This window comes from Oryctolagus cuniculus, chromosome 21 (assembly GCF_051225735.1).
Source record: "Oryctolagus cuniculus isolate XC-2025 breed Fujian yellow rabbit chromosome 21, ASM5122573v1, whole genome shotgun sequence".
In the NCBI taxonomy this organism is placed as follows: Eukaryota; Metazoa; Chordata; class Mammalia; order Lagomorpha; family Leporidae; genus Oryctolagus; species Oryctolagus cuniculus.
Genome location: NC_142887.1, coordinates 32,106,428 through 32,124,691, shown reverse-complemented (window position 1 = coordinate 32,124,691; position 18,264 = coordinate 32,106,428). Strand labels below are relative to the sequence as shown.

The 18,264-nt window shown below is 49.1% G+C and overlaps 1 long non-coding RNA gene across 2 annotated transcripts in view; it reads right to left on the bottom strand.

The window, feature by feature from the left end:
- LOC149119904 (uncharacterized) overlaps positions 1–15,784 on the bottom strand; it is a 76,960-nt gene extending 61,176 nt beyond the window's left edge. The window contains exon 1 of one of the 2 annotated variants that reach the window (XR_016227521.1): positions 15,482–15,784. This is a non-coding gene — a long non-coding RNA (uncharacterized LOC149119904). The remainder of the gene's footprint in view (positions 1–15,481) is intronic. The other variant, XR_016227520.1, reaches the window with a different exon arrangement.
- Between the last annotated feature and the right edge of the window lie 2,480 nt (positions 15,785–18,264).

Below are 18,264 nucleotides of genomic sequence, written 5' to 3'. Positions count from 1 at the left end.
ATTGAGAAGTTTCTGTACTGCAAAAGTAACAGTCAGGAGAGTGAAGAGGCAACCGACAGAATGGGAAAAAGTATTTGCAAACTATGCAACAGATAAAGGGTTAATAACCAGAATCTACAAAGAGATCAAGAAGCTCCACAACAACAAAACAAACAACCCACACAAGAGATGGGCCAAAGACCTCAATAGACATTTTTCAAAGGAGGAAATCCAAATGGCCAACAGGCACATGAAAAAATGTTCAGGATCACTAGCAATCAGGGAAATGCATATCAAAACAACAATGAGGTTTCACCTCACCCCGGCTAGAATGGCTCACATACAGAAATCTACCAACAACAGATGCTGGAGAGGATGTCCGGAAAAAGGGACACTAACCGACTGTTGGTGGGAGTGCAAACTGGTTAAGCCACTATGGAAGTCAGTCTGCAGATTCCTCAGAAACCTGAATATAACCTTACCATTCAACCCAGCCATCCCACTCCTTGAAGTTTGCCCAAAGGAAATTAAATTGGGAAACAAAAACGCAGTCTGCACCTCAATGTTTATTGCTGCTCGATTCACAATAGCTAAGACCTGGAATCAACCCAAATGCCTATCAACAGTAGACTGGATAAAGAAATTATGGGACATGTACTCTATAGAATACTATACAGCAGTCAAAAACAATGAAATCCGGATATTTGCAACAAAATGGAGGAATCTGGAACACATCAGGCTGAGTGAAATAAGCAAGACCCAGAGGGACAAATATCATTTGTTCTCCCTGATCGGTGACAACTAACTGAGCACCAAAAAGGAAACCTGTTGAAATGAAATGGGCACTTCGAGAAAGAGTGACATGAGCAGCCCTTGTCCTGACTGTTGATGTACAACTTAATACTTTATCCTTTTTAGTACTTTTTTGGTTCTACTTAATAATATTGATTGAACTCTGTAATCAACACACAATTATTCTTAGGTGTTTAAAGTTAACGGAATCTATAAATTGCTTTTAGGAGAATGGACATTTTGATGATGTTGATTCTTCCAATCCATGAGCATGGAAGATTTTTCCATTTTTTGGTATCCTCTTCTATTTCTTTCTTTAAGATTTTGTAATTCTCATCGTAGAGATCTTTAACGTCCTTGGTTAAGTTTATTCCAAGGTATTGGATTGTTTTTGTAGCTATTGTGAATGGGATTGATCTTAGCAGTTCTTTCTCAGCTGTGGCATTGCTTGTGTATACAAAGGATGTTGATTTTTGTGCATTGATTTTATATCCTGCCACTTTGCCAAACTCCTCTATGAGTTCTAATAGTCTCTTAGTAGAGTTCTTTGGATCCTCTAAGTACAGAATCATATTGTCTGCAAAGGGGGATAGTTTGACTTCTTCCTTCTCAATTTGTATTCCTTTAATTTCTTTTCCTTGTCTGATGGCTCTGGCTAAAACTTCCAGAACTATGTTAAATAGCAGTGGTGAGAGTGGGCATCCCTGTCTGGTGCCAGATCTCAGTGGAAATGCTTCCAACTTTTCCCCATTCAGTAGGATGCGGGCCATGAGTTTTTCATAAATTGATTATATTGAGGAATGTTCCTTCTATACCCAATTTGCTTAGAGATTTCTTCATGAAGGGGTGTTGAATTTGATCAAATGCTTTCTCTGCATCTATTGAGATAATCATATGGTTTTTCTTCTGCAGTCTGTTAATGTGGTGAATCACATTGATTGATTTGCGAATGTTGAACCATCCCTGCATACCAGGGTAAATCCCACTTGGTCTGGGTGGATGATCTTTCTGATGTGTTGTTGCATTCTATTGGTGAGAATTTTATTGAGGATTTTTGCGTCTATGTTCATCAGGGATAATGGTCTATAAATTTCTTTCAGTGCTGCATCTTTCTCTGGCTTAGGGATTAAGGTGATGCTGGCTTCATAAAGAATTTGGGAGGATTCCCTCTTCTTCGATTGTTCTGAATAGTTTGAGAAGAATTGGAGTTAGTTCTTCTTTAAATGTCTGGTAGAATTCAGCAGTGAATCCATCGGGTCCTGGGCTTTTCTTTGTTGGGAGGGCCTTTATTACTGTTTCAATTTCTGTTTCAGTTATGGGTCTATTTAGGTTTTCTATGTCTTCATGGTTCAATTTAGGTAGATTGCATGTGTCCAGGAATCTATCCATTTCTGATAGGTTTCCCTGTTTGCTGGCATACAAGTCCTTGTAGTAATTTCTGATGATTCTTTTTATTTCTGTGGTGTCTGTTGTTACATTTCCTTTTTCATCTCTGATTTTATTGATTTGGGTCTTTTCTCTTCTTTTTTTAGTTAGTTGGGCCAATGGGGTGTCAATTTTGTTTATTTTTTCAAAAAACCAGCTCCTCGTTTGGCTGATTTTTTGTAATGTTTTTTTGGATTCAATCCTGTCGCTCCCCATCTTCGTGGAGGAACGACACTAGACCCTGCGCTGTTCTTTTGTCTGCTCAGCCCTCCCCGGGTTTGCTGCTGGTTCTTCCCGGGTTGGCTACCGACCCTTCCACCTCCATGGAAGGGCGGTTCCCCCTGCCACTTTCCCCACTTCCGCGGGGGAGCGGCACGCCGCCGGCCGGCTCTCTCGGGGGCTGCTCAGGTGTTCCCTTTAGATGTTCCCCTTAGATGTTCCTGGTGCATGCCGTCTCTCTCCTCCTTTATAGTCCTCTTCCACCAATCCCAACTCTGCTACCCACACACCGAGTACGCTGCTCTCCTCCAATCAGGAGCAAGATCAGCTCCTGCAGCTCAGTCAATCAAATTGGTGAGAGGCAGCTGTGTAGAAGATGTTTACTCCCTTCTCAGCGCCATATTTTGGGAGAGCAGATGCATAGAATAAGTCTTAATTCGAGTAACTTAGTCTAGTCCGAGTTGCTCCCCACACAATCCTGTTAATTTCTTGTCTGATTTTAATTATTTCTCTTCTCCTACTAGATTTGGGTCTGGTTTGCTGTAGGTTTTCTAGATCCTTGAGATGCGCTGAAAGCTCATTTATTTTGTACCTTTCCAATTTCTTGATATAGGCACCTATTGCTATAAACTTGCCTCTCAATACTGCTTTTGCCATATCCCATAAGTTTTGATATGTAGTGTTGTTATCCTCATTTACTTCCAGAAAGTTTTTGATTTCTCTTTTGATTTCTTGAATGACCCAGTGTTCATTCAGGAGCATGTTGTTCAGTCTCCATGTGTTTGCATACTTTCTAGGGTTTCCTGAGTTGCTAATCACCAGCTTCATTCCACTGTGGTCCGAGAAGCTGCATGGTATGATTCTAATTCTTTTAAATTTGCTGAGACTTGCTTTATGGCCTAGTATGTGATCAATCCTAGAGAAGGTTCCATGCACTGCTGAGAAGAATGTAAAGTCTTTAGATGCAGGATTGAAAGTTCTGTAGATATCTGTTAGATCCATTTGGGCAATAGTGTCAATTAAATCTGCTGTTTCCTCGTTGATCTTCTGTCTGGATGATCTGTTTCTGAGAGTGGAATATTGAAGTCCCCCAGTACTATGGTATTGGAATCTAAGTCTCCCTTGAAGTCCCTTAACATATCTTTTAAATAGACCGGTGCCCTGTAATTAGGTGCATATACATTTATAATAGTTACATCTTCCTGTTGAATTGAACCCTTAATCATTATATAGTGCCCCTCTTTGTCTCTCTTAACAGTTTTTGTATTAAAGTTTATTTTGTCTGATATTAATATGGCTACACCTGCTTTTTTTTGGTTTCTGGTGGCATCGAATATCTTTTTCCTACCTTTCACTTTCAGTCTACTTGCATCTTCGTTAGAGAGATGTGTTTCTTGTAGGCAACAAATAGTTGGGTTGTGTTCCTTAAGCCAATCAGCCAATCGGTGTCTTTTAACTGAAGAGTTAAGTCCATTAACGTTTAATGTGACTATTGATACATAGTGACTTTGCCCTGCCATTTTCCCGGAGATATTTCTAGTATATGCTTTGAGCTTCCCATGCTCTTTTACTGGTAGGTGTTCTGCCTTTCCCTTCTTTCATATTGATGGCCGTGTTTCTGTGTTTCTGAGTGTAGCACATCTTTAAGCATCTTTTGCAGGGCCGGACGAGTGGCCACAAAGTCTTTTAATTTCTGTTTGCCATGAAAGGTCTTTATTTCACCTTCATTCACAAATGAGAGCTTAGCAGGATATAATATTCTGGGCTGGCAATTTTTCTCTCAGCATCTGTGCTATGTCTCGCCATTCCCTCCTAGCCTGTAGTGTTTCTGATGAGAAGTCTGCTGTGAGTCTGATTGGAGATCCTCTGAGAGTAATCTGACGTTTCTCTCTTGCACATTTTAGGATCTTTTCTTTATGTTTCACTGTGGTGAGTTTAATTACAACGTGTCGTGGTGAGGATCTTTTTGGTCATGTTTACTGGGGGTTCTATGAGCTTCCTGTACTAGAATGTCTCTGTTGTTGCTTGGCATAGTTAATTCTTCTTCCCTCACTGTGAGTTTTTTTTTAATACTATGTCTGTGTTAAGTGGACTGCCTTCTGTGGGAGGAGCCTTGGAGGCTTGAGATGGGTGTGGCCTGAGAGCTCTGCTTGGTTCTTCCAGGTTACAGGTGTGCAAAGGTGACACCCTCAGGTTACGCATGGAAATCTCTCTCTTTTTATTTATTTATTTATTTATTTATTTATTTTATTTTTTATTCAGGAGGTAAGTAATACCGCACGGCTGAGCAGAATTGATGGTATTTAGTTTCCGATCTCTGGCTTCTACCCAAAGAGTCTGTGCCAGCTCAGTTTCTCCTGCAGACTCGCACTGGGTTGCCTAGGTTACTGAATTGTAGCCTTAGCTCTCCCCTTTTATTATGTATATCCTGAGTGGGGCCTGCTGTTTGTCTCTTGCTCGCCTTTGCAAGGTTGGTGGAGAGAGAAACTAGTCTGTACCAGTACCCCCCCCCACCCTTTTTTCTTTTTCCTTCTCTCCTGTCGTCAGTCTGGTGAACTTTCCCACTTCAAAGCCTGCTTCCCTCTAGATTCTGTCCGCCATTTCCCCGCCAATGTCTCCGGTTACTCAGCTCACCTCCCCTTCCAGCACCAAGGTGTGGACTCGGAGCCCTGGCCACCCTCCTCTCCCCGCTGGTGTCTGTGCCACATCCACTCCCCTTCCCGCACTGGCACGCAGACCCTGCGGCTCCCGCAGCTCGGCTTCCGCGTGGTGGGCAACCTTGCTCTCCCAGTAGGTCCTCTGAGTCATAGCTACTAGATCCGGAAGAGTTTCCTCTGCAATTTTTTCCTGATCCTTTTTCTGAGGCTACCATAACTCCACTTTTATTAAACTAAATTTTCCCGGACTATCGGTGCACACCCTCACTATTCCGCCATCTTGGCTCCGCCCCTCAGCATTGGCCATCGCAGCCATCAGGGCAGTGAACCAGAAGATGGAAGTCCTTTCTTTCTGTCTGTTCCTCTCAAATAAATAAATAAAAAGAAAAATCTTTTTTAAAAAGCCCATGGGTATTTCTTTCCATGCCAGCCTCTCGGGGCTTACAGCTGTCTCCAGGGGACCATTTTGCCTGCATTCCTGCCTTTCCCTGCACCTCTGGACCAGATTATCTAAGCCCTAGGGATGTGGACCCTCATAGCTGCTGCTGTCCTACCGCCCAGGCAGTGTCTGATGAGGGGCACACAGCCATGGATGCAGGACCCACTTGCCAACCTGCTTCCTGCCTTTTCTGGCCTCCAGACCTGATTCCTTAGTCTCTTCATCTGGAGACCCTCCCATCTGTCTGATCCTCTCCTCCGCCCTCCAACCTGTGGCACACCTCTTACTCAGGAGAACCCCTCGTCTTGTGGCCTCCTGCTGGCTGAACATTGACATTAGATGGCAGTGTTCAATACAAAAGCCTCCTTGTCTCTTGTGCTCATGTGTCTGCTCTGCAGATCCTGTGTCAGAAAGCACTGGCCTGTGTGACAGCTACCAGGGAAGGTCTAATCCTATTGGAAAGTTTCCATCATGTGGGCCAGGGGGCTGTGGAGCCCAACACACTGGTGTTCACAAGGACTGACACCTGAGCAGGAAGCCTGTGGCTGAACTGAAGGGATGGGAGCCCAGGATTCTCTCCTGGCTGAAAAGAGTGGCTGCTTCTCCTTAACCAATTACAGGATGGGGGCCTCTCAGCTGCCACGCCCTGCCTGTGGTCCTTGTGGGACAGAACAGAGTCTTTCCTCCTGGCCCCACTCTCTGGCCCACCCACTAGAGATGTCTTGCAGGAAGGTTGCAAAGCCCTCACCTGTCTGCACCGCTGGCTGCTTCCTTGAAAGAATGCTGTGGCTCAAATGTCCTCCCAAAATACCTGTGCTGGAAACTTAGCCCCCAGTGCAATGGCATTGCAAGGAGGGGCCTTTTATAAAAAAAAGACTTATTTCTCTGAAAGACAGATTACAGATAGAGAGGGCTAGAAACAGAGAGAGAGATTTTCCATCTACTGGTTCATTCACCAAATGATTTCAATGATCATGGTTGGGCCAGGCCAAAGCCTTGAGTTAGGAATTCCAGCTGGGTCTCCCACACATTGGAAATGGGGCAAGCATTTGGGCCAAATTCTGCTGCTTGCCAGGTGCAATAAATGTCAGTCTTGCCTAGTACCACCAAAGCCTCACTGTACTCAATCATTTGAGCATGCTTTACTCCACAGTGCCCCCTGCCAGACAGCAGGGACCTAGTAGGTTCAGCCTGTAACATGTCCATGTGCCAGCCTGTAACATGTCCTTGGCTGGCGGGCTCCCTGTCTTCCCCCACCACTGGGGCAACTCCAGTGTTCTCATTATGCATTTAAAAGATTTTTAACGTTATTTATTTTGTGGTGACAGCATCATGGCACTATGGTTTAGGCTGTCAACAATGACGCTGGCATTTCATGCTGGAGTAATGATTTGAGTCCTGGCTCCTCCACTGCATATCTGCCTTCTTCCTAATGTGCCTGCTAAGGCCAAAGGCACCCCAAGTACTTGGGTCCCTGTTCCGCATGTGGGAAATCATGATGGAGTTCCACACATGGCTGCTGTGGCATTCTAGGAAGTGAACCAGTGGATGGAAGATCTCTCTGTGTCTCCCTCTCTGTCACTCTGCCTTTCAATAATGAACACATCTTCTGAGTCTTTAAATTTTTGGAGAGGCTGAGACACAGATGGTACTCCCATTTTTTGGTTTATTCCCAAAATTCTTGCAACCAAATGGGATAAACCAGGTAGGAACTGAAGCTGGGAGCTGGAAATGCAACCAAGGATTCCCATGTGGCTGTGGCTGGCAGGAATTGACTTACTCAGGCCATCACTGATGCCTTCTAGAGTCTGCATTAGCAGGAAGCTGGAATCAGGAGCTAAAGACAGGAGCAACTGAACCTAGGTCCAATGATGTGGGTTTTTTTTGTAAATATTTATTGTATTTATTTGAAAGACAGAGACACAGAGAGAGAGAGACAGAGAGAGAGGTCTTCCATCCACTGGTTCACTCCCCAGATGGCTGCAATGACCGGAACTGTGCCGATCCAAAGCCAGGGGCCAGGAGCTTCTTCTGGGTCTCCTATGTGGGTGCAGGGGCCCAAGAACTTGGGACATCTTCTACTGCTATCCCAGGCCATAGCAGAGAACTGGATCGAAAGAGGAGCAGCCTGGACTAGAATCGGTACCCATACGGGATGCCGGCGCATCAGGCCAGGGCTTTAACCTGCTGCGCCACAGCACCAGCTCCGATGTGTGGGTCTCTTAATGAGCATCTTAATCACTAGGCTAAATGTGCTTCTAGTGATTCTTACTATTTTTTGATCATCAGCTTTGCCAATAACAAAGTGCACTGGAAACACAGCAAATTTGTTGCCACACAAATTAACAAGATGATTTTATTGTATAATATTCTATCAATGTAGGCAGAAACTAAAAATCATAGGTTTCATTTTTTTAAATAAGTTGGTCCATGTGGCTCTGGCTGAACAATATGAGAGAAATAGAAGTTCATGTGGAGGCCAGCCCTGTGGCTTAGTGTATAAGGCTGTTGCCTGCAATGCTGGCATCCATATGGTGGTCAGTTCATTGCTCAGCTGCTCTACTTCCAATCCAGCTCCCTGCTGATGACCTGCAAAAATTAGAGGAACAGGACCCAAATGTTTGGCCCTGCCACCCACATGGGAGAACTGAATGATGCTCCTGGTGCCTGGCTTCAGCCTGCCCATCACAGCCATCTCTGGAATGAACCAGCTAATGGAAGAACTCTCTGTCTCTCTCCCTCTCTCTCCCCGACCCTGCAACTCTTTCAAATAAATCAATAAACTTAATACAAAAAAAAGAAGAAATTAGTGTGGGTCGTAGGAGAGTGCAAGGGATGGTCAGGTAGTTAGGTGCCTGACACCCATGTGGGAGATCTGGATTAAGCTCCATGCTACTAACTGGACACAGCTGTCATTCCTGAGCAGCTCCTTTGTGTCGAGGCTTTGCCAGCAATACCAACTTCAGTTCCTCCTCCCTCCCACCTCACTGACAGGAGGGTGCAGTTACAAGTTCAGCTGACAGCTAAGAGTTTGGATTCCAGACCCCCACCATGAGATAGGTACTTGGTGGCTCTGGGCCTCAGTGTCCCACACATCAACTGGGGCTACTAACAGTCTCTGCAATACAAACAGCTGCTGCCTGAGCTCTGCTGCTCCCATTGCTATTCCCATCCCATCCCCATTTGAAAGAGGAAGGAAGGAGAGGTCCTAACATCCTGGCTCACGGCTTCAGATCGGCCCAGCTCTCACCAGTGTGACCACTTGGGAAGGGAATCAATAGATGGAGCATGTACAGTAGATGGAGTATCTCAGGATCACTCCCCACCACCACCACCCCTTAATATTACTGTGCCTCTCAGATAAATAAATGCAATCTTTAAAAATGAAAGCATACATAATTCAATGGGAAAAACATCAATGTCTCAAAAGAAATGCAGGTTGAACAGAAGCACACAGGTTACCAAAAGGAAATACAAATGGCCTCATGTGCCTAACAAGACAGCCCCTCACTCCCAACAGGGGAATCCACATAAATCCCACAGAGAAAAGGGTGCCCACATGTGGGAAAGAAATGCTGAACTCTACACCTGTGGTCAGACCAAGGGTAGATGGGCCTTGAGCAGATTGCTGGGGAGCATGCAACCAGGTGCAGCCCTGGGATGACCCAGCAGCTTCACAGCCACCTTTCCTCATAAAGCAATCACCATTCCAGCCCTTGGTTCCATCTGCAGGTGTGCAGAATGGAGCACACACACTCAACTGAGGAGCGGCAGGGTCACTTCTTAAACCCACTGAAGTTGACAGCTGAAAACCTGCTAAGGTCTCTCTCTCTCTCTCTGTCTCTCTCTCTCTCTCTCTCTCACACACACACACACACACACACACACACACATAGGAGGATTATTCAGTCATAAAAAGAATGAAATTCTACCATTTGCAGGAAAAATGGCTGGAACTGGAGGACATGCTATTGAGTGAAATAATCCAAACACAGAAAGACAAATGGTGCATGTCCTCTCTTATAGGGTGGCAGCCAATATTTAAAGAGAAAAATGCCTGAATATATAGTTTTACTGGAAATAGAGTGTTTTGTCTCATTTTGTGTTAAATATTTATCCAAGAAAATTGATAGGAATTATATTCTACTAGAGTTTTAATGATTTGGGGACTACTTTAAAATTTACTTTATGTGAGTCAACATGAACATCTTTTCTGTTGGTTATTCTGTGTAGCCCGTGCCTCCTTTCCTACTGGACTATGGTCTTCTCACTTTTTATTTCTGGAACTCTTTATTTAGGGGCACCAATAAGCCTTTGGCTATAATGTAAATTATATGTTATCTCAAAAAATAAATACAAGTTTTTTTAAAAGAACTAGCACACTCTTTGTAGACCAAATCCAAACACTTCAAGATGTGTTGTTGAGAAAAAAATCTGGTAGAAAATCCTCAGCTCAGAGATTGATTTCAACCCCACAACTTCTGAGGAGATTCCAGGGGCCGGGACCATGGTAGAGTAGTTTTTTTTTTTAATTTTACAGAGTTAGACAATGAGAGAGAGAGAGAGAAAAAGAGAGAGAGAGAGGTCTTCCTTCCACTGGTCCACCCCCCAAATGGCTGCCACGGCCAGAGCTGCACTGATCTGAAGTCAGGAGCCAGGTGCTTCCCCCTGGTCTCCTATGCATATGCAGGGGCCCAAGCACTTGGGCCATCCTCCACTGCCTTCCTGGGCCACAGCAGAGAGCTGGACTGGAAGAGGAGCAAGCGGGACTAGAACCCAGCACCCATATGGGATGCCGGCACCGCAAGCAGAGGTTAACCATGTGAACCATGGCACCAGCCCCAGCACAGGTTAATCTGCCTGTGGCACCGGCATCCCATCTGGGCACTGGTTCTAGTCCTGGCTGCTCCTCTTCCAATCTGGCTCTCTGCTGTGACCTGGGTAATCAGTTGATGATGTTCAAATCCTTGGGTTCCTGAACCCCTGTGGGACACCTGGAAGAAGCTCCTGGCTCCTGGCTTTGGATTGCTGCAGCTCCAGCCAATGCAGCCTTCTGGGGAGTGAACCAATGGAAGGAAGACCTTTCTCTCTGTCTCTCCCTCTCACTGTCTGTAATTCTATCTCTCAAATAAATAAAAAGTTAAAAAAAATAAGGATGCTGAGTAGCAACCCAACCTTCCACCAACCAGGTGCATTTCCATCCCAGGTCACAACAAAAACAATGTGCTGGAGCATGGGTAGGAGGGAGGGTGCTGGAAGTGCCACTATGTTCCTATAATGGTATAAAGGAAATAGATGAAACATGTATAACATAAACAAAATATGTACCAAAGAAAAAAATCCAAGCATTCATAGCAAAAGTCGAGGAAAAGAGAAAATCACACTGTATTTTGAAGGAAGAGTAGCAGCTATGAACATAAGGGGAACCAGAGAAGTAAAAAACGCTTTTTCAGAAAAGGCAGCACCACGGTGGGGTGAGTGAGATCCAGGTTCTCCAGCACCACTGTCGCTGAGACTCTTGGTGCAGCCATGGCAGAACCACAGCCCTGGGCCAGCTGTCTCTGTTCTCAATAGCTGCTTGGATGCAGAACCAGCTCCAAGGATTTTCCATTGTAGCAGACCATGCCACAAATTAAGGATCTGAAGAAGTTGCTGCATGGAGCCTGTCCTGTGGCATAGTGGCTAAAGATGCCACCTGAAACACTGATATCCCATATGGACACTGGTTTAAATCCCAACTGCTCCATTTCCAAACCAGCTCCCTGCTAATGGCCTGGAAAAGCAGCAAAGGACAGCCAAGGCCCTTGGGCCCCTGCACCCGTGTGGGAACCCAGAAAAGTTCCTGACTCCAGTCCTGCCATTGGGACCATCTAGGGAGTAAACATGCAGAAGGAAGATTTCTCTCTCTCTCTCTCTCTCTCTCTCTCTCTCTCTCACACACACACACACACATGTCTCTAATTCTTCCCATAAAATAAATAAATCTAGAAGAAGAGGAGGAGGAGGAGGAGAAAGAGGAAGAGGCAAGATGAAGGAGGAGGAGAAATTCGACACCTAGCCCCTTGAACTCACACCAAATGATATTCAGTCATCCCCAAATGAAACTCTGTGAGAACAAAAGTTCATTTTCCTTTGTCATTACCCCCATCAATAGGAATAGCTCTTCTAATTCTCATTATCTTGCTCTGCAATGTTTTATTGCCCACCTCCAGACTCCTATAGAAGAATCTATCAGTCTCCATTCAACAATGACTAGTGCAACTCATTCTTAAATAACAATGCCCAACTTTAGAGAATGAATCCAATAGCTAGATCATAATATTCATTGCTTAAACAAACCTACTAGGACTGTTACTCGTTCACTTATACTCACAACCCAGTTATTAATAAAGTTAGAAATTGCTATCCCACCAAGAGTTAAAGCAGTGGTTACTGGCTTCTGTCCTAAAACAAAACTATTTCCGGTGCCGTGGCACACTAGGCTAATCCGCCACCTGTGGCGCCGGCACCCCGGGTTCTAGTCCCGGTTGGGGCGCTGGATTCTGTCCCCGTTGCTCCTCTTCCAGTCCAGCTCTCAGCTGTGGCCCAGGAGTGCAGTGGAGGCTGGCCCAAGTGCTTGGACCCTGCATCCGCATGGGAGACCAGGAGGAAGCACCTGGTTCCTAGCCTTAGATCAGCGCAGCATGCCAGTCGCAGCATGCCAGCCGTAGTGGCCACTTCGGGGGTGAACCAATGGAAAAAGGAAAACCTTTCTCTCTCTCTCCCTCCCTCTCTCTCTCTCTCTCTCTCTCTCTAACTCTGCCTGTCAAAAAACAACGACAACTAACTATCTACAGCCCATCTCCGCCCTCAAGGCAACCATTCCCCTTTCATTCCTATATCAGTAATTATCAAAGCTGTCAACTTAGTTTTTTATTTATTGACATACTAACTATCCATATTTACGGGGTACAATCTAATATTTTGATGAATGAAGACATTTACACAGCCCTGGCCCCATGAAGAGCCAGTATCACAGCAGGCTGCTTGCAATTCCATTTTCTTGGTGAAGCCACATAAGTTTTAACATCTATTTACCCCAAAACAGCCTAAATTGAATTTCATATTCTCCTTATTGCAACAGTCCTAGAATTCACTGTGGTGGCCCGCGCCACGGCTCAACAGGTTAACCCTCCGCCTTGCAGCACTGGCACACTGGGTTCTGGTCCCGGTTAGGGTGCCGAATTCTGTCCCGGTTGCCCCTCTTCTAGGCCAGCCCTCTACTATGGCCCTGGAGTGCAATGGAGGATGGCCCAAGTCCTTGGGCCCTGCACCCATATGGGAGACCAGGAGAAGCACCATGCTCCTGGCTTTGGATCAGAGCGATGCGCCGGCCGCAGCACGCTGGCCGCGGCGGCCATTGGAGGGTGAACCAACGGCAAAAGGAAGACCTTTCTCTCTGTCTCTCTCTCTCACTGTTCACTCTGCCTGTCAAAAAAAAAAAAAAAAAGAATTCACTGTGGTTAACTGCCTTGCCCAAGCTGAGGACCTGCAGCTGGGAAGTCAGAGTCAGGATTCTAAGCGAGGTCAGCATGATTCCACAGCTTCTATTTCTAACTACGCTGCAAGAATGCCTGGTAGCTGCATATTTGAGGTGGTTCCAATTAATTGTATATTATTCTGCATTTGAAAAATCGGAACATTTGGGTTTAAAAATGGTTACCATTGGCATTAAGCAGTTACATTGATCTCTTCTTTTAAAAATATTTTTCTATTTGAAAGTCGGAGTTAGGGAGAAATAGAGATAGAGATAAATAGATCAATCTGCCATCTGTTAGTTCACTTCCCAGATGGCTGCAATGGCTGGGGCTGAGCCAGGATGAAGCCAGGAAACTGGAGATAAATCTAGATCTTCCAGGTGGGCAGCAGGAGTCCAAATATTTTGGCCATTTTTGGCTGCTTTCTCCAGGCCATTAGCAGGGTGCTAAAGCAGAGGTGGAGCAGCCAGGACACAAACCAGTGCCTGCAGAGATGCCAGCATCACAGGCCATAGCTTTACTGGCTATGCAATAGCACTGACCCCACACATCTATCATGTCTACACACTAGTATACACCCATTCCTCAAAGCTGTATTATGTATGTGCTCCAGATCTGCAACCCATTGCCTCCACAACAGATTGAAACACAGTCGATGTTAGCCCTTACTTATTCCTGGTGGCCTTGAACTGACAGGCATCCCTTTCCTGAAAGGCTTCTACTCTAAAGACTGAGACTTTCAATCCACAAACACATCCCATCCCCTCGTAATGACACTGTCACCTCCCCAAAAGCTGCCCGCGGTGCTCACATTAACGTCTTTGCATTCTGAGGACAGCCCTGATTCTCAGCTCTAATGTGGAAACTGACCCATTCCTAATTAAGTCAATCAAATGCCAGCCTGCTGGTGGGGTTTCTGCTGGCTCACTCGTGTCCAACAATGTCTCTCCCTGTAACCATTTACCAAATGATGCTTCACACAAAATTATCAGCTTCCATCATAACCATTTTAGGACTACAGAAATACAACTCCATCAACTAATATACAATCCTAAAACCAGATTTTCCTCGCCTTCAAATTCTCTAATCATCTAGTTTTTCCCAATAATCATGCATTGCCAATCACATTTCTTTTTTTTTTTTTTTTTGACAGGCAGAGTGGACAGTGAGAGAGAGAGACAGAGAGAGAAAGGTCTTCCTTTACCGTTGGTTCTGCGGCTGGTGCGCTGCGGCCAGCACACTGCACTGATTGGAAGCCAGGAGCCAGGTGCCTCTCCTGGTCTCTCATGCGGGTGCAGGGCCCAAGCACTTGGGCCATCCTCCACTGCACTCCCGGGCCACAGCAGAGAGCTGGACTGGAAGAGGAGCAACCGGGACAGAATCCGGTGCCCCGACTGGGACTAGAACCCGGGGTGCCGACGCCACGGGTGGTGGATTAGCCTAGTGAGCCACGGCGCCGGCCTGCCAATCACATTTCTTGCAAGCCAAATTCAATCATCGCTAATATTGTACAGAATCTGACGGGAAAAAATGAGCCCCAAAATATTTCCCCTCCCAAATAACAGCCTGAACTACAATGTCAAATAGAGAGTCTTAGTTACACTGCATTTCTTCATTCCCTCATTTCACGTTGATTAACCACATCACCAGCCATCTAATCCCCCAGAAAATGTCAGTCACAAGAAAGGCAGCAACAATGACCAGCACCCACAGCCCTCCATAACGACATAATCGCCCACAAAACAGACTCTTCCCCAAGACCTCAAAAATCAATCTTCTGAATTTTTAAAATTAAAAGAAATTTCTACCCCATCATAGTCCACCATTCACATAATTTACTCCATAAACACTCCTAAAATCAATGACTCCCAAATGCCCACACTCGGCCCCAAGTTCCAGATTTCCGTAGCGTTACAGTGACATAACCCAAGAGAACCAAGATACCCCTCAGTCACAAACACTGTTCTCCCTGAAGACGACCCCAAACTGAACCGACAGCACAACCAACGCTCCACGGACAACATCCCAGACCCCACAAGCAGAAGCTGGTGGGAAAGCGACAACACAGCCCACAAACACGTACTCCATAAAATATAAAATGAATCCATCAAGAAAACCAACGCGCAGCTCGGGTCCCAGTTCTCAGACGGCAGCTCCCCCGGCCGCTGACAGGAGAAACCCTCATTCCAGTTCGCCCCCAGGAGCTTCATGGCGCGAGCAGCGCCTGCCACAGGGCGCCCAGCGGCGCGGCGACGCCCACAGCCCGCGTCCGTCCGCCCGGCACGCACGCCCCGCGCCCTCCACGCCTCTCCGCGGCTCCCACCCTCCCTGAGGAGAGCGCCCGGGCCCGGCCAGGCCCCACGGACGCGCCACAGACGCTGACGCGGCGCTCAGCAGGCCCGCGACGCCGGGGAGCTGGGGCAGCCGTCCACGGGAGAGTTCTCCTCACGCACCCGCAGACCCGCGCTCTCTCCAGGCGGCCCTCTCCGCGGCAGCTCCACGTGCCTGGCTTCAAGCCTGGCCTCCGCATGTGCTGCAGTCCGCAGCGCACGCCAACGGACCACAACAAATCCAACGAAACATAAAAAAAAAAAAATGGCCGACGCCAACTGCACAGCATACTCATAGCCTCTGTATTCAAATATGGGCTCCGGAGGGACTCTTTTCTATTGGATAAGACGGGAAGAGCAGCAACCAATCAGTAACTCTGTGCTTGCGCATGCGTAGCCATTGGCCTCCGTCTGGGCCGGTCTGCCACCTCTGGAGCCCCTGCCATGAGCTGTGGAGGACAGTGCTTTGCGCCTGCGCAGTGATGCGGCACTGACGGGAGCGCGGCAGGAAGGCCTGGCTGCCTGAAGAGGGCGCCGCTGCGACCCGGCGCCCGCCAGCTCCACACTCTCCAGTCCCGCATCTCACGGCTGCTCCAGAAGCCGGGCGCCCCTCTTGGGTGTTCCTGGCCTCTGTGCTGTCCGTGCCGGCGTTCCCTGTGGTCTCGTCCCCCGGCCAACCCCCTGACACTGGGGGGCTGTGATAGCGGGGAGGCCCCATCCCCAGCCTCAGCTCCTGGCAGCCCTTCTATGCGCCCTGCGGGGCTTGCTGTCCAGGGCCGTGAAAGGCTGAAGCCTCGGTCGTGCTCCTGTGCCTGGACAGAGAGAGCCCCGGCGTGGCGGCCTTTCCTTGGCTCCCCACCAGGCTCCCCACGCCGGTCACCGCCCTGCCCTTGCTATGTCCTCCGCCTGTGTGGGAGCCAAGGGTTCTGAGTGTCTCGGATTTAGCTGTCTCAGGTCTGCACCACCCCAGGGCGGACACGGGGTCCGCCGGGCAGTGGGGGATCTTGGGCCTGGGGAGAGATGGCCCAGTTACATTCTTGCTCACCGGCTTTTCCCGGCCGCCTCAGGAGCCAGGAAGAAGGAGTTGTGGGGCCCAGGAAGAGCAGGCCCCGCTGTATTCCCCTCGGCCTGGCCAGTGGCCCTGGACCACGGTCCTGGGGTGCCCCTGCTGATGCACCATTTTCAGGGGCCGGCCTGAGGAGCACCGTCCCGTCCTCAGCCACCAGCACGGAGTCCGGGCACAGGTAAGCTTCAGGACGTGCACCCAGGGGTGTGGTCAGGGGCCAGCGGGCTTCGGGGTCCACAGCATGCACAGGTGGATCCTCGGTGCCTGGTGTCCCATGCTGCCCCTCCCCCAGGGCCACGATGTGGACACTGCCCCACCCCCAGGCTCTCTGGGTCACCTGGGGGCTCCGTGGGCACCTGCAGGGTGCGGAGGCAGGCCAGGCACAGGGCCCACAGCTTGTACTCCCTGAAGGGCCGGCCCAGCTTGCACAGGAGGTCCTGCAGGGACAGGTTCTGTGGGAGCAGAGAAGGGGACTTCCCGGGGGCGTGGCAGGTGACACCCCGCTCCTGCGAGGCGAGGCTGGGGAAGCAATGATGTCGGAGTGAGCGTGGGTGAGGCTGGGGGCCTGGCCACTGTGAAGTCAGACGTGGCAGGGCCCCCAGGAGCCGGCACGGCTGCGGGCACAGCAGCCCCAGGGCGGCACACCATGCACTTGTCCCCTAAATGAGGACGCCTTTGGGGACCTGGGCTCAGTGACCTGAGTGGTCACCTGGGTGCAAAGGGCAGGAAGCGTGTGGGAGCCAGGGTCAGGGAGCCGTGTCCAGGGGGCAGTCTGGGAGGATGAGGAATTTCTGGCAGGAGGTGGTGACAGACGCTGTGCGGGCCACTGAGCAGGCGGTCAGAGCACAAGGCCCACACTCGCTCTGTGTGTCTCCCTGGAGGGCAGGTCCTCCACATGGGCTCAGACACACAGAAGGCTCCAGAGGCCAGTGTCCTCCCGGAGACCCCTTTCCAAGGCCCCTTGTGTATCAGAGGGGCTGGAGTGTGTGCTGGGGCAGCCCAGATGCCTGGGGGGCTGTGTCCTGTGTGGGGGCTGAGGTCAGGAGTCTCGATGCCAGAACCGTGGCTGGGCATTGTCCTAGGGGAAAGGACAGCCCTGGCCACCTCAGTCTGCTCATCTGGCCCTGGGACAGACCTTGCTTGAAGTGACCACACCGTCCATTTAGTTGCTCTCCAGTGCTCGCCAGGACTTGAATAGAAATAAAATCCCCAGAATCCCTCGCCCCTCATCCTGTGGGTCAACCAGCAGTGGCTGTGTGTGTGGCCCCCGCCCTGGGGCATTCAGGGCACACAGTTCAGGAGCCGAGCGGGGGCACCGCAGGCCTGGCTCGCCTGTGTCCTAAGCCAGATGCAGGGGCAGGGGCAGGCCAGGCCGGGGCAGACAGGAAGACCCTGGAGAGGCTGGGAGGCGGTGCTGCCGGCAGTGCCATGGCTGTGGCCAGCTCCTCACCCCAGCCGCTGGGAGCCTGTCACCCACCTGCTCCATGGATGCCACTCCGGGAGTCTCCTCATCACCCATGGGCGTCTCAGTTTCACCTCCTGCACCTTGAGTGGCCTTGGGACAGGGCAGGGACCTCTGCTCGGCAGGCCCCTGGCTGGAGCGTGAGGACTTGGGGCCCCGTCTCCACTGCAGCCTGGGCCTGGTGCCCCCGTGTGCTGGGGCTGCAGCTCCTGCTCCAGCTCCTTGACCCTGGAGAGGCCGCTCCTCCCGCCCAGCATGGTCTTCCTGGGGCCTGCAGGGGAGCTCGCAGGCAGGGGCAGCTGGGCTCCAGGGCTGGAGGTAGCAGCCTCGGGGCCCTCGGGAAGGAGCCTGGGGGACGTGTGCATGCGCCGCAGGTGG